Here is a 16,900-nt window from a genome sequence, read left to right on the forward strand (position 1 = left end):
AAAGGTTACCCAACAGACGTCCTGTGGAAGAGGAGTGGGGAATCAAGCTCAGTTCTCTGGATTAGAGTCCACTGCTTTTAATCAATACATTATGCTGGCTCCCCACAAAATATTGGGTCCCCTTTTGAATGAAAAAAAATGGTTAATGAGGGAAGAAGTTTGAGATGAATAGACCTTTGAAGGTCTCTAGCATTTCTTTAAAAAAAACATATGCCCAAAGCTTGTCCACACTTGCCTTCCCCCAGTGTCTTCCATAGTTAAGAATTCTACATAACGCCCAGAGGGGAGGAAAGGCATCACTGTGTCAAAATATTCAAAGGACCCAAAAGCCTGTGGAAAATATTTCCATCTTTCTTTCTGTATTGAAAATGTATTAGGACATTAGCAAATATCTGTACCAAAACACTAGAATTAGAATTAAACACTCCAAGTTTAATGACTTTGATATTTATCCATTTATATAGCCATTTATTATGCTGTTCAAATGTTATGCAAAAAAACAACAACAACAACAACAGGAAGTTAACTGGAAGTTGTAAGTTTAACTGGAAGTTGTAAGTTTAGGTCTGAATGGTTTTCACACAGAACAACCATGTTTGGGTCACTCCCCAGTACAAACAGCTTCTTAGATCAATAGGGTTGGGAGTGAACTCTGATGGCAGTGTAAAAAAAGAAAAAACCCCAAACCCTGCAACTTACCAGTGTGTGCATATGACCAGCTTACTAAGTTGTGTCATGCATATCATGATGCATTGTCATTTGGTAAATGGTCATGGTTATCTACCTGCTGTCAGTCTGGGTGTTTATTTACAGCCTTTACACAGAAATTCAAGTCAGTGCAATCTGGCTGGATGTCACATTAGATATAAAACTGAAAGGCTTGAATCCAATTTGCAATTCAACAATGAATCTATTGTGCAGCATTACACAAATCATTAGGGGTCAGTTTTTCACCTGTAAAATGGAAATGGTATGAAGCAAAGTGGAGACACAAAGAACAAAATGTTGCAAGCACTTGAATGCCATTTATTAAAATTCCTTTGTCCTGCCATTCCATCCTTGATATGATATACAGGGTAGCTTACCGTATTTGCCGGCTTATAAAACGACTTTCCCCTCCTGAAAAACATGCCTCCAAGTGGGGGGGGGGGTCATCCTATACACCGGGTGCACTTCAGTTGGGATAGATATAGCTGCCCATAGTGGCCTCCCGATGCTGGCCCGGTGCCCATAGTGTAAGGTGACCAGAATTAAGAGACGCTGAGGCGGAGGCAGTGGCACCCCCCCCCCCCGACTGGGCTCACCAACTCTGCTGCTGTCTTGTGAACTCCTCCTGACTCAGAACTTGCTGGGCCCGCCAAACTTGTGCCTGTGTGCACGCCCCACCTCGCCACAGCAGCGACGGGCCCTCCCTCCCACATAAGACTCAGAAGTGGGAGGGGGAGAGAGAGCTCCCGAAGGGCCGGGTGGGCAAGCAAGTGGCGAAGGAGTGGAGAAGGAGGAGGATGCTGGGGGGGAGGTGCCAGCCTCTGCTCCCCCTCCCTTCCCTTTCGCGGTTTCTGGTGTTTTGAAGCCACCCCCATTCAGGAAGAGAGCAAACGCGGACAGCCCGGTGCTGGGGCCTGAAAGCTTGGTGCACAGGGAACAGTACTCCTTGCTCTGCCCTCCGCTCACTTGCTCGCTCCCTCTTTGTTTGCAGTTAAATAAGCAGCGGAAGCTGTTTCAGTTCAATGCACAGAGGTGCCGCCTTGAACAAAAGCAGCCTCAACTTGCAAGAGAGAGAGAGAGAGAGAGAGAGAGAGAGAGTTACCACTCTCCCCTCGCCTTTTTTGGGGGAAGGGAGGTAATCACTAATCTGAGCATACTTTCTTACTTTCTTTTCTTTTTTTATGGCTCTCTCTCTTTCTCTCTCTCTCCTCTCCCCCCTTCTGATGCTCTTTTACATTTTATTTGGTGTGTGGAAGGTGTGCGGAAGAGGAGGTAGTCTTATACATCAAGTATATAACAAACTCTATATTTTGAGTGGAAATGTTGGGGTCGTCTTATACGCCCAGTCGTCTTATATGCCGGCAAATACGGTATATATGACAAACATTAAAACAACAAAAAAGTACTGTATGGAACAACGTAATGAATTCAGCAAACCAACAAAGCCAATAACATAAAAATTAACACCCAAAAATAGAAATACAAGTCTCAGTTCAACCTCTGGACCCATTTAGAACTTTAAAGGGCAAAATTGTTACTTTGTACAGAACCTTTCGACTTATACGTAGAGCCAAGGTAGCTGACACCACCATATGGGTGTTAAGTGCTAGCATTCTGGTTGATGCCTTCAGAGTTAAGTGTGGTGTAGTGGTTGAGTGGCAGCTTCTAATCTGGTGAGATGGGTCTGATTCCCTGCTTCTCCACATGCAGCCATCTGAGGGACCCTAGGCTCGTCACAGCACTGATAGTGCTGTTTTGACCAAGCTGCTTTGAGACTCCTTTGGGCAGTGAAAAGTGGATTATCAAAGCCACCTCTTCTTCTTCTTAAATGAAATGTCCAGTCAGTGGCATCCCCATCTATAGGAGTCCAATCTGGATGTTACCAGTGCTTGTGTGACTCTCATATTCTCCTGGAACGGCTATTACAACCTAAACTGGTAAAAAGCATTCCTAACTGCTTTCTTGAATGAAATATCAAGGGTTGACAAGGAAGTACCCCTCCTCCAAGAAATAGGAACTGCTTATTTCAAGGGAAGTTAAAGTCCATCCAGAATAGGTTTACTAATTCCCAGGTCAATTTTACCTCCAGTCCATAGTACTTATATATTCCCTGAATTATATTCCATTTTATTCCCCTTCATAAATACCCATTCTTCCTCCAGACATTAGTAAAGCATATCCAGGGCCCCTCTACAATTAGATGGAAAGGAGAAGTAGAACTGTGTGCTATGAGCATACTAAGGAAAATTTACTCCAAATCTCCTATAAACTGAAGGCCAAAACACAGAACAGAAGTCCTCCTGCATCACTTTCTAGAAGCAAAACCACAGTAACATGAACCCCGGATCTGTTTTTACAAGCTAGTCCTCAATAGGGATGATCAAATGCTTGCTGGTTCAGATCACTGTTCCCCAGTAGTGATCAAGCAGCCAGTTAATCAATGGGCTGTTTGCAGTCTGTTCATGTGCATTCACAGAAACTGGCTATTTTGAGTCATCAAAAGCTGATGAGGGATTTTCTGCTTGGGAAATTTTACTCTGCGCTCAGCAATAATGGGGGGGGGCTTGAATCAAGATCCAACTCACAGCTTATTTCCCATCCCACAAAATTTCCTAACTCTCAGACTTCTAGAGTTCCAGGACATTTGTCAGGGGTATGGATGATGATCCAAAGCCCAGTTGGTTTCCCTTCTCACTGCAATAAACTCTTTCTCCTGGCATTTTTGAAGTGCAGAAATAAACTGCATTGTTTTAGTCCCTGCCTGTTTGGGGTGGGGAGAGAGCTCTTTCTCTTACCGCTTCTGCAGTGCAAAGATTAAATGCATTGCTGCCCCTGCCTGCTTGATGCGTGTGCATGTGTATGAGAGAAACAGAGATTCTGATAGCAGTATCCACTGATACCTGACCAATTGAAACTTTGATAATGTTCCAGATCTCCACAGTTAATACAGAGCTTAAGTTGGAGCAGATGTATTTGATTTAACCAAAAGGTCTTATGCAAATCATAGTGAAGGAATCATGACAGCTCACCCCATTCATCACTACATTGACTCTGCTGTTGGGCAACCTGGTAACCACATTTAGGGTAACCTTACTCCACTACTTCAAATGAACCAGATCTCAATATGTATGTTGCATCAGTTTGTTCTTTCAGGAATCAAGCTTAGATTATAGAGATCTTATTACTTACTGTCCTATTCAACATAACTTTCAAATCTGGTAGCTCATTGATATGGAAGCCAAGGTTAGATTGGTTGGGAAAGAGTCAGAAGGAAGGACAGCTCTCCATTGTCTGAAATCTATTCCCTTAATCTGGCCGATCTAATTCCTACCACACCATCCCTGATATCCTCCGGATGTTAGATTTAATGCTACCCTTAGCCATAGAAAGAACGGTAACAACATATATATATGTCTCAGGGGAGATGGGGAGAGAAGGAGAGAGACTCCATCCATTCACAGCATGTTAATCCTTTTTGAAGGGAAGAGTTTTACTAATAGCATAAAGGGTCCTTGACCTACAAAAAAAATCTCTTGACCACTTATTATCTCCCAAGATAGATTGAGTAGGCTCTTCTTTCTGCTCTCACTGGAGAAACACTAGGTAACTAAAAAGTCAGCTCAAGATGCTATCACATCTCTATGATTAGGCTGTAATTTCCTGCTGCACAAAAACAGTTGTTCTTCAGACAGTCATAGGGATAAAGTGTGGAGCAAAGCAGGTGGCAATAGTTTGGCCTTTGGTGGTACTCAACAGCTCTCCCCAGCAGCTCCTTCTAATAGTAACTTCCCTACTTTAAACAGCTTCTGGATTCTAGTAGCTGTGACAAACCAAAGGGAAATAGCTTGGTCCTTGACACAGGTGCTATTAAAGCTATTGTGATCATCTGAAGCAGGTCACTCGACAAATTAAGGTTAGTTGAGGTATTTCAAATCAGAATGTGAAACTGAACTTTAAAAGTCTTTATTACTCAGGGTTGGCTTTATCCCTGTTTGTTTTCCAACGCAGCCTTCTCTGCAATGTATGCTGGGATACCTGCCGGGGTCTCTGCAAGAAAGGGTTGGGGAAAGAGGAAAAGCAATGAAACCAAGGCAAACCAGCATCTGAATGATCATCTCTGAAACAAACCATGGTTTCACAAACCAATAATAGTTAAATGAAACCATGGTTTTGCACTGAACTAGCCTAAGGATGCCATGAATACATAAGCCATTATTGCACACATATTTCTATCCTTTCCTATATCCATCATTTAACATTTCATGTGCATAAAAGTAACTCCTAGATTGATGCATTGGTACAGTTTGAACGTCTAACAGCTTCCCCTGAATCATGTTGCTCAGAGGAGAGGAAATTGAGGATAAGAGTTGAAATAGATTAGAAAGGCTGTAAATGTTTCCCTCTTGGTGCTTTTCCTTTCTTTGACCGTGCTCCTGAAGTTCCCATTCACTTTGGAGTTACAGTACCAATCCACTTTTCTTCTGCCTGTGGACAAATCAATAGCAAATCACTCATTACTCACCAAGTACATAGGAAACAAATCTGTAGAAGTCTAGATCAAAGACGGTGCTTATGGCCTCCCAAATTGAAGCCTACTACCTATAAATCATCACTACCCTTAGTCTCTTGAGAAGTCCAAAATGACTCTGCTAAGAAACCGATGTAAAGAGTTCACAGAACTTTCTCCCTGTCTCATTTGTGGTTGTTTGTTAACACTGCATATTCTGTAGCAGGAAACCTCTTTGTTGTGTTTAGGCTTATTTTACACATGCTTTTACATCAGGTGATTTCTGAACACCACTGTGAACCAACCACCTCTGAAAACAATGAACAAGGACTGGCATTGGTGGGGTGGCTGCCAGGGCCCAGGACTTCTGGTGGGGCTTTTTGCCGTTGACTGGCTGTCCACAGGCCTTCAATGCTTACCTGCCTATGTGCTGCTCTTTCTGTCTTTTTGGTGGTCCATCAGCCACATTGGGGGAGGACATACTGGTGCTACAGAGTAATGCTGTTGTTTAAAGTATCATCAGCCACCCCCGATCTCGTTAACATACCTTGAATGTCAGAAGAACTCTGAAGAAAAGGAGCAGAAGCTGAGTCACATGATTGGACTATGGGACGATCCCCCATATTGTCTAAGTACTCTTTTGAAGGGATCTTTTGCGGGGATCTGAGTGGTGGTGATGTTTCCACTTCATTTTTATGAGTAGACAAGATAATTTTTATGGGGGGAGAGTATAAAGGCCTTGCAGAAAAATACCCAGCACTTTCATCCAACTTTTCATAAGACAAACACTACCTTCTGCAACTTACAACCTCATCAAACAGGATACACTCAACCCACCTTCTGGAAGGTTTTGTTCCAGGGTTGAAATTCTAATATCTAGTTGATGAGAGTAATAACATTATTGGCAGGCTGGCATGATGCTCGGGACAGTAAGGGGGTTTCTGGAGTGAACAAAACATTTCTTAGAATTCTGACCATTACCACTTTAGCAATACAATGATTGGGATAGGGAGGAATGCCAGGAAAGAGAATTGAAAATGCTTACATGATTGAAGATCTTCTTGATTGAAGATGCTTACATGATTCCCAGTCCGGGCAAGGAGGCAGAGTTCATGGGCAAAGTCAGTTGGTCAAAGCTTGGCCACTACTGCTCTCTTTAGAAGGCCTTGTTCTGGTGGCCCAGCTTGCTTTTGCCTAGGCCAATGTGAGTACAAAGAGTGACTTCATTGTAGAGGCATTAGGGTGCCATTCCAGTCCAGTGGCAAGGTCAGTTGCCATTGGTAACAACTGCCCAACCAACAAATCTTTATCAGTACACCAGTCTTCAGCATTCACTTCCTTTCCCTGTCAGATTCTCCCCTTTATTTCTCCCACTCACCATTCTACTACCTTTTAAAAGTTTCCCCACAGTTACTTTACCTGGCAGAAACCAGATCTTGAAAAGCTTGGCAATATTGTTGTGGTTGCCTTACAATCCATAGAATGACCTCTGAGATCTCAGACTACTATTGTGAGCTCTCAGTAGACATTAATCTCTTAACGTTGCAGCTGCTGTTTCTATTACTGTTGACATTTTTAACCTCCCTCTAACACAATTCTTTTAGATTTCAGATTTTTCTGCTGTTCTGAGGCTTTCCCCAGGTTTGTCTCCAGTTGTGCCTCTAGTCCACTTTTGTGGATTTTAAAATCTACATTCTAGGGCATAGTACAAAATTGGACACGACAAGTAGGGAAACTGCAAGGCACACAGGGAATTCCTATTCTCTACCATCACTTGCTGGGCCACCAACTTGCCAGCCAGCAAGCCTGCCTTCAGTGCCCCTGTCTCCACTTGCCTGACTCACCTGGCAGCAGTGTACTCGCCTGCAATACTGCCTCATCCGCTTGCCTGGTTCACATGGCAGCAGCGGGGGTGGAAGTGACTCCTGACTCTTGCACCTGCCTTTCTCATTTGGGTTGTCAAGCTACCATGGCAGAGACTCTCCCATGTTACCCCTGCAGCCCTGTTGCCATCTTCCTGGCCCACATAGCGGCAGGATGGTGGCTGCAAGGAAGGCAGACCTCAGAAAGGCTGCAGCCAGCATCTTCCCTAGAGGAGATTATTATTCCTGCTATCTTTTCTTCTGGATGTTGCTTAACCTGGACTGACCATTCATTCTTCTTGGTGACTAAGTAAGCATAAAGCTTTCCTTTACTGCGTGGTAGGCAAGTAGTTCATTTTATTGTATTTTAACAGATTCCCTTTTAATTATATATTGAGCTAAATTATCTTCAAATGGAAACCTTTCCTAATTGTATTGAAGTGGTAAAGAAACTTTTTCATGATATCAATTGAAACTTTTCTGTCCCTGACTTTCTCAGGGTGATTGCTTTTCAGATTCTGTAGAAGCCACTAGGAGCACCATGGGTAATTCCCTGAAATCATTTTTACTCATATTCTAAGGACTAAATATTTCTTGGAAAGGAATGACAATCAGACTGAATTGGAAGGTTTCATGTTTCATATTACAATCAAATTATATAAATACTGAAACATCCTATATCAATATATCTCATTCTCAATGTGGGCCCACCTGTGGATACTTAAATCCAGAGACTGGATGCAAGCACAGACAAGATACATCTTTCTACAAACCTGAGAAAAGCTCCAGGTTTGCAATAACAACAAAACACACAACTTACCCCCATAAATCTAAAAAAAAAAAAACCCACAGGGAGCTTTAAAAATTAACAGATTATAGAAGCTACGCCTACAGCTTTAAGAAACTAATGCTCTTAAAGCTATTCCTATAGCTAAAAAAAATCAAAAACAATGCCTATTTCTAGGCAACCGCACCAGTATTCATAGCTTCCCCAGTTTTTGTTCTGTGAGAAAAAAGGCTGGGTGGAAGTACAGGGCCCTTTCCAGGGTTGTTTTGGCCTTTAATGGAAGACTCATTGATGCCATGTCAGACAACAATCACCAGGTGATTTACTACTAAGTGATTTCCATTACTCCCCCAGCCCAGCTACTTACTACTGTTCAACACCCCCAGCCAAAAGTTACTCTGGTGTTGGTTCATACTGCCATATGGAAGACTCCCATTCCACTCTGCTGTGGAGTCTCACTAGTTGTATGTAGTGCCCCAACATAGTTTAAGCATGCTGTTGAGAATACAGATTTGTTTTCATAACTCACCATATTGTAGAACTTACATACCCATGTAAGGTGACCAGATTTTAACATTAGTAAAGCGGGACACCACTGATGGGGGGGGGGCAGGGTCTTGATTAAAAATTTAGTCTATATGGAGCATCAAAAATTTTCATAGAATGCAAAAATTGTATTGTAATATATATATTTTTTACTTGCAACATAAGTACAATTGTCCCTCCAAAAGTGGGACAATCTGGTCACTTTATACCCATGTCTTGCGTAAACAGGTCTGAGTAACTGTAAAATCCTAAAGAGAATTACACCTTTCTAAATCTAGTAAAGGCAGAAGGTTTAGGAAAGTGTAACTCTGTTTACACTGTAAATTAGCAAGTGTGTAAATAAATCACTCAGTTATTCCTTTCTTCCTTCATTCTCCATGAGTATTAGGGTCCATATTAAGGGTATGTCTTCTGCTGCTAGTCTCTAATGGTTCATCAAAAGAAGGCAGGTTAAGCACATTATATCTGGAATTATGTCTCTTCACAATTGGTATTGTCTGTTCACTCTGTGACATGAAGACGAGGAACCTCAATTATTCTTTGATCTTCCCCACAAGCAAGATAATAATTGGAAGTTGACAAAATTCATGCTCAGGTTGGAGGATATTGATTTCTGTTTGTCTTGCATCTTAGCATCTGGACTACAATTGTCATGTATACTAAAACACGAAATTTATCGTTTCATACAAGTTTTACTAAATCAGCTTACATGGATGGGTTATTGGCAGCTTTTTCATTATTAAACATAGTAAGGCTAAGGGATCTGATTACCTGTTTTTTTAATTTAGAAGGCCAGCAATAATTTGCATGTATGCCAATAAATACAGGTCATTAGATATTGTAAGAATAATTTAAAATTCATGTTGTTCTTGGAGAGCTCCTAACAAAATTGCTTTCCAATTGCATCTTAGCCTTTAGTGCCTGTTCTTTTCTAGAAAGCTAAATGCTGTCTTTGTGCATATTCTGCAAAAAGGCTTCTGCTCTGTCGATGTAACCTTCATCTTCTTCCTTCACACCATGCCGAAAGAGACAGCTATATGACCCAGTATGTGTGCCCCCCAAGCTATGCAACCATTGTCTCTGAAGCACTTTTCAGTGTAGTCAAAGTCATCTTTGGGCTCAGTTTACAGATATACAGATTCAGGACTAAAATGGCAGTTGGAATGGGTTTTTGATATGATGTGCGTTTCCTCAGAAAGAATGTTGTTATACAGGAACCTTTAAAACTACATCAGTAGACCATATTAACCATATTTTTAGAAACACTGGCTTTCATTATCAGGAGAACATGAAAGCAAATAAAAGGGAAGGGGAGAACCATGCTTTCTTCATGTGCATTTTAGCATCTTGATCTGTTTCCCATTTTTCATTTGAGTATTTTCCAGTACTGATGCTATAGATCAGGCTTTCTCAATTGGAGTTTCATGAAACCCTGAAGTTTCTGCACAGAATTTCCTGATGGGTTTTGCCCATTAGGTAGGAGTTAATTCATTTTTATATATTTTTTAATTTATTATTTATTAATTATATTGATATACTGCCCTCCCCGGGGGCTCAGTATTGGGTAATATGACCATATATGGTTATGTTGATTTGCTTCCCCACCAAAAAAAAGGCCAGTGATGGACCTGGAAGGAAAGGTCCCCGGTAATAAAAATCCTTGCTGGACAATCCTTGCTTGTCACATATGGTAGCCACTGAAGTCCAGAGAGATAGGTACTCTCATTTTAACTTAACTGTGTTGGAGGGTGGAGTGGCAGGGGGCAATGGAGCAGTAGTTGCCTGCCCCATTCATGTTCCTGGTCCAATGGAACATTTCTGGTGTTGGGAGAGTGAAGGGTGATAGAGCGTGATGTCACATTTGGTGGAAAAGCCTGGGTGATGTCACTTCTGGTGACATGTGATTCCCAAGGGCATGGCCTACTGACATCACTTCCAGGGTCTCTTGAATGCTGAAGAATGTTTCAGGGGTTTCTCAATGGTAAAAAAGGCTGAGAACTGGAATTTCTGTCAGTTTTGGAAAGGAATAAATACCATGAAGTACAGACAGCTCTGAAAGACCATTTGCTGGAATTCCAAAAGAATCCAACTGGAGTTGCCTCTGGTAAGTATATTTTGAGAATGAACTTCCTAATTAGGGATGTGTGCCAACTGGCATAACAAGGAGAAAATACCCTGACCCAAACAGAAGTCAGGAACCTAAAAAGGTCAAACACAATGGAAATGAACTTAACCCTATACAGAGTAGAATGCAATGTTTAATTTAATTTTTAAAAATATATAATACTGGTATTAGTAATCAAGTTAAAAACCCCAGGCTTTTAGCATAGCCTCAATAAAATCAATACATGCATACATACTAATGCCTCCACTGACCACCTTTATTGGCATAACCACCTTTATCAATGGTCAGGCATCAAATAAATCCAGCATTTGTAAAATACACAATAAATACAATAATTGTCATAGGCAGTTGGCTCCTTTACATTAAAATATATATTCAGGACACCGTAGACCTATACTCAATTCTGTAGACCAGAAGACCAGATATTTGAGGCCTCAAAAACAGAGCCTGGTCAGGGCAAGCACTTTCAGTGTCCAGTGTCTTGTAATCAGGAGCCAACCTTCATCAAGAGTATGCTGAGGTGAAATGGAATTTCTGTCAATTTTGGAAATGAATGAATAGTATATGGTTCATGGACCAGAGACAACTCTGAAAATCCATTTTGATGGAATTCCAAAAGTTGCCTCCAGTTAGTATATTTTGACAATGAACTTCCTAATTAGGGATGGGGATGAACTGGCTCATGACCAGTTCACATCATAAATTTTGGGTGGTTCATGATTCACAAAGCAATATTCATGGAAAGATTATTGGCACAAATACTTGGGTGCTATTTGTGACGAGAGCCTCTTGTGGCGCAGAGTGGTAAGGCAGCCGCCTGAAAGCTTTGTCCATGAGGTTGGGAGTTCGATCCCAGCAGCTGGCTCAAGGTTGACTCAGCCTTCCATCCTTCCGAGGTCGGTAAAATGAGTACCCAGCTTGCTGGGGGGTAAACGGTAATGACTGGGGAAGGCACTGGCAAACCACCCCGTATTGAGTCTGCCATGAAAACGCTAGAGGGCGTCACCCCAAGGGTCAGACATGACTCGGTGCTTGCACAGGGGATACCTTTACCTTTACCTTTATTTGTGACAGTTCATGAATGGATATATTTTCCAGACAGCCTCACTGTCTTTATGCTAATACCAAACACAGGGCCAAGCTAGTGGGTTCCTCAGCTAAGGACTCACATTTTGGTTGTGATTACACTCCTTGCTGGCATTTTAGGGTTTGGTGGACTCAGGACTCTATCCCTATCCGGGAATCACCATAGCTTTCCCCTGGTTTGTTCCTGGAGAACCACCGTATCTTTCCCCTGTTTTGTTCCTGGAGCTCTGTACAGAGGACAAAGAGTTGTTAGAACTGCCCAGAGTCCAGTAGTTAATAACACTCTTTGAAGAAGTCTCTGACAGTAATTCAAATGCGTGAGGGAGCATCCTCCTCTTCCACACAATTCCCTATTGTTGCTCTTATTTCCAGTACATATGTAAAAACCATAAAAGAAAGTTGTTGAGATGTACTAGGGAAAGGTCAAAAATGATTCAACACTAATGCAGTTAAGGAGGGTCAAAGGGCACTATAAAGAACTGTTAAAGAAAAAGAAGCAAGAACATTCTATCTGCTTCTATCTATTTCCAGAATACCCATCTGTGGCCCCTCCCAGCCCATTGCCAGAAAGCAGCTGTCCCTGCCTAAGCTTATCCAATCCTGGGATGTCATTTCCAGCTCACAATTTGGAAATATTTCCACATCCTACCTAGTGACCCTGTGTTGTGGTTGCCAGGTATGGTGTAACCCTCAATACTTGTCCTCCTCTATTCTCCGCAGGCACCTGAAAAGGGTGCATCCCAGTATGTTGTCACAGGTGATGGCGAGTGGAAGGAAGAAGTTGTACACTCCCTCTTGGCAGCAAGAAGCCAAGTGAGAGCAGATAGTCCCTGCAAAAAAGGCTACTGGCACTTGAGGTTCTACAGGTGGTAGAACATTAAAGGCAGGCAACCCTCTATCATTCCCTTGGGAATACCACTTTGTAGTTTGAGACAGAGTTTTGGGCTGGGATTCCATCAGTAGGCTGATGATATCCAGTGATACCTGCTGAGGGAGGGCCATCTGATGACACCTCCATATTCTCTGGCCAGATGTTTGAAAGCTGTTGCAAATAGGCTCAAGTGGACTGAACTGAAGTTTGTTCCAGCTAAGATGGAGGTTCTCTGGTAGGGTTGGCATACTTTAGATGGGCCAGTACAACTCCCAACCCTTGATGGTGTCCAGTTAATGATTTCATTAACAGTTAAGAGTCTGAGTGTGACTGGATGCCTCCTTTTCTATGGATGCCCAGCTTACAAATATTGTATGCCTGGCCTTTAATTATTTCTACCAGGCATGACAGTTAGTGCCCTGTCTATTAATGTCTGACCTAGCCACTATGATCCATGCAACAGTCACCTCCAGCTTAGAGTATTGCAACTCGCTCCACATAGGACTACCCTTGAGACAGCTTCAGAAACTCTAACTTGTCCAAAATGCAGCTGTGTGAGTCCTTATGGGGACTCAGTGGAGGGCACATATAAGACCTGTACTCTCCCAAAAGCATTGACTCCAGATTGGATACCGAATCAAATTCAAGGTCTTGGCCATGTTGTTTAAAGCCCTAAATGGTCTGGGACCACCTGCAGGATCACCTCTTCCTGTATGCAACCCCAAAAGGCATTAAGATCAAGCCAACAAACTCTGCTTAGGATCCCTGGCCCCAAGGAGATCAGATTGGATTCAACCAAAGCAAAGGCATTTTTGGCCCTGGCCCTGGCCCTGGCCTTAGCCCCAGCCTGGTGGAACACGCTCCCAAATGACATCAGAAGCCTGTGGGACTTTGAATGGTTCCACAGGGCTTGTAAAAAAGAGCTCTTCCACCAGGCCTACGGTTGAGCCCAAAAACACTGCTTATGTATGCTGGCCTCCCTGTCAAAACCCCAATTATAAACCTTCATGGGCTGGGAGTACTTTCTCTCTCTTCACTCCTTCCTTTCCAATGTATGCAATAGAATAGGCAATAATAATTTAATTGCTTTCAGCTGTTTAGATTTTTAACCATATTTATTGTTTATGATTTTAAAAGCACTGTATTTTTATCTGTCCGCCATGATAAACTCTACCCTGAGTCTAAAGAAAAAGGGCAGACAATAAATTGAATTATAATAAAATAAATATTCTGCTTATAGTTTTGAACTACTGAATTGTGATTAACTGATTGCTAATTGAATTTTATTAACATCTTGATTTGAGGGGTTTGTGTATTACTTTTGTGAAACACTTTCTAATTTCTATACCATTTTATTAAAAAAAAATTCTTCCAGTGTATAAATAGCACCCTTTTTATATATGTGTTAATGGTGAATTGTTTGTGGGTCAGATATAATTTGTTGATACCAAAGAGTGTATTTATGTGTTTAATACTATCTAGCTAATTCATATTAGCATAATATGTCTATTTTGTACTATTCTGTAAATGATTTTTATAATAATAAAAGTATCAAACATTCAAAAGATCATTATATAGAACTAAATAGTTCTATAGAACTGAAACAGATACACTTATCCATCTCATTGTATCAACCAGAATGAGTATTTGGCTCTTGTAATGAGTTATTCATCATTTTCCAATCATTTAAAGGGGACTTCTTGAACCTAATTGTCTTGCCAGTTACGATTAGAGATGTAACATGGTGGTTCATGCTGCTTGCCTCACTGTCTTTGTCTTCCGCCATGTTGCAGGTAGAAAGTGGCTAATATAGGATTTGTTAAAGTCTACATCTTGCACATAAGTGACAAAAGGGGACCAAATTGTTACAAATTTTTTAGTTTTGCAATTTCAAAAAGGAAGGCAATTAAGTTATGAGCATCTGTCAACACTCCATACAATATTTATATTTATATTTATATTTATATTTATATTTATATTTATATTTATATTTATATTTATATTTATATTTATATTTATATTTATATTTATATTTATATTTATATTTATATTTAATCTTGCAACTTGATCTATGCTTTCCTGCATTCAAAACACCTGTATGTTTCTCATAAGCCATGATGCAGAAACAAAATTTCAGTTTCCAGGATGTGGGAAAACATCTAAACAAGACTTTCCTTGAAATGACAGTTCATGTTCAGGATATTTATCCCTCGTAGTATTTATTTTTATTTATCTATTATTTGCATTGGTTTCCTGCCGCTATTGTAAACCGTCTCGTGGAGGGTTAGACATGTAATTTTGTAGATGTGTAAGTGTTCATGAAATGAAGTACTTTAGTCCCATGAGTCAGTTTGACATTCACTAGACATAAGCAATCTCTCTCTCTCTCTCTCTCTCTCTCTCTCTCTCTCACTTCAAGGATGACATTTGAAATCATTCACACAATCACCGCCTTGAGCAGGGGTAATCAACCTGTGGTCCTCCGAATGTTCATGGACAACAATTCCCATGAGCCTACATGGACTACAATTCATGGACTACAATTCCCAGTGTTTGCTGGCAGGGGCTCATGGGAATTGTAGTCCATGAACATCTGGAGGACCACAGGTTGACTACCCCTGGCCTTGAGGATGTGATTCCAACTTGGTCCACTGCAGTCACTCTGCCCACTGCATGGATCAGTGAGGGAGCACAGCCAGACCAGGCCTTTTAAACAGTTTCTGCCTTCTCCTACCTAAGGGATGGGATTCAACTAGAGCCAGGGCCTTTTCAACCTTGGCTCCTGTCTGGTGGAATCAGTTGCCAGCAGATATCCAGATGAACAAGTACATAAAACCATATAGGCCTCCCTCCTTCCCTCTCCAGAATATTCCACCACTGGATATATGGCTGAAAAGTGGGACACCAGAGCATTATGGGGTATGTACCTTTTTTTGCAGTTTTAATTGTATTTTAACTAGAATTTTAAAGTTGTAAACCACTTTGAGGCAGTTGACAAAGAGGGGTGGTCTATAAAATAAATTAATTAATAAATAAAAAATAAAGACTTGCTACCTTCAGCAGAACCAGCAATGAAAAATACAAGCAACAGTAATCAGAGACAATGTTTATACTGCTGGGCTAGGATCTGAGAGACCCAGATTTGAATCCTTACTCTGCATTGGAAGATCTACCAGACAGATAATCTGGTTACAAGGAAGTCAGAACTGCTTCCCTTTCCAACCCCCCCCCCCCCGCCCAATAACATGACCTTGTTTATCGTGCTTTGTGACACTTTCTCTTGTTTGTTTTGTTTTGCTCATTGTATTAAAGAGTAGGGAGGACCTCCCCTAAACACCAGGGCAGCCCTGTCTGAAAATATATAGCTGTGAATACTAATCACTTTGTGAATAAAAGCAGGGCTATCCATTGCATGCATAATGATGACAATATTTATCAAGCAATAGTTACTGCCATTCATAGCGATTTTGTTTGTACTCTCAATGAAAGTTATTCTGGAGAGATGGCTGACCTCAGTTTTGCCAAGCAATGCTCCCCTCCCCCAAAGGACTGCAAAGCATGCTGAGAAAGCGCCTTTTATTAAAGGAATTTGTTATTGTAGTTTTTTGCAGGGACGGGAGTAGAGTTAAAAACTACTTCCAACAATGGCAGGATCCAAACACTGTCTCAAAGGTGTGTGTGTGTGTGTCTGTGTGAGTGTGTGTTATGGTTATTATCTGAAAAAAATGTCTGCTGTACATTAACTCTTAGTATTTTATGAAAACATTGCCCTGGGCTAATGGAGAAGCAACCTTGCTAAGTTACCAATAGAAGAATGAAACGGCTTTCCAGCAACTTCAGATGGTTTGACTTTGCCAGATGCAGATAGCTGCAGTTCTTGCTGGAAGACGTGATCCTGAATTACTGGGGGTTCACAATGTGTGCCCATGCCCGATTGTTCTACAAATCATAGAAGTGCTTGTTGCAGACTAAGTGGCATAGCAAATTTGAAGTGCCATAAGCCCCCGTTTTGGCTGAGTGCATCTTTATCCATTTTGTTCCTATGGAACGTGTGTTTCTAGCCTGTGCTGTGCATAATATGATTCTGCTAAAGAAGATTTAATATGAGTCTCTAACTACCTTCAGGGAGGGAAATGGGCAGATTTCATACTTGGATATTACGTTTCATATTATGTGCTATAGTTAAGTGTCAGTTGTAATTTTATCATAGTGATTAGAAAGCCCTGCAGCTGCAGCTGAACTAGAAAACAAGCTGTGAATACTTCAGGATATCCTAAACAGTGCAGTTATCATTTTACAGCAGTAAATCTGAAATTGCTGCATTTACTCGGTGTCTTGGACAACCTCTGTTTTTTATTTATTTATTTATTTATTTTGGTGGAGGGGAAGGAAATGAAGGAGAAGCAGT

This window comes from Paroedura picta, chromosome 9, assembly GCF_049243985.1.
Source record: "Paroedura picta isolate Pp20150507F chromosome 9, Ppicta_v3.0, whole genome shotgun sequence".
In the NCBI taxonomy this organism is placed as follows: Eukaryota; Metazoa; Chordata; class Lepidosauria; order Squamata; family Gekkonidae; genus Paroedura; species Paroedura picta.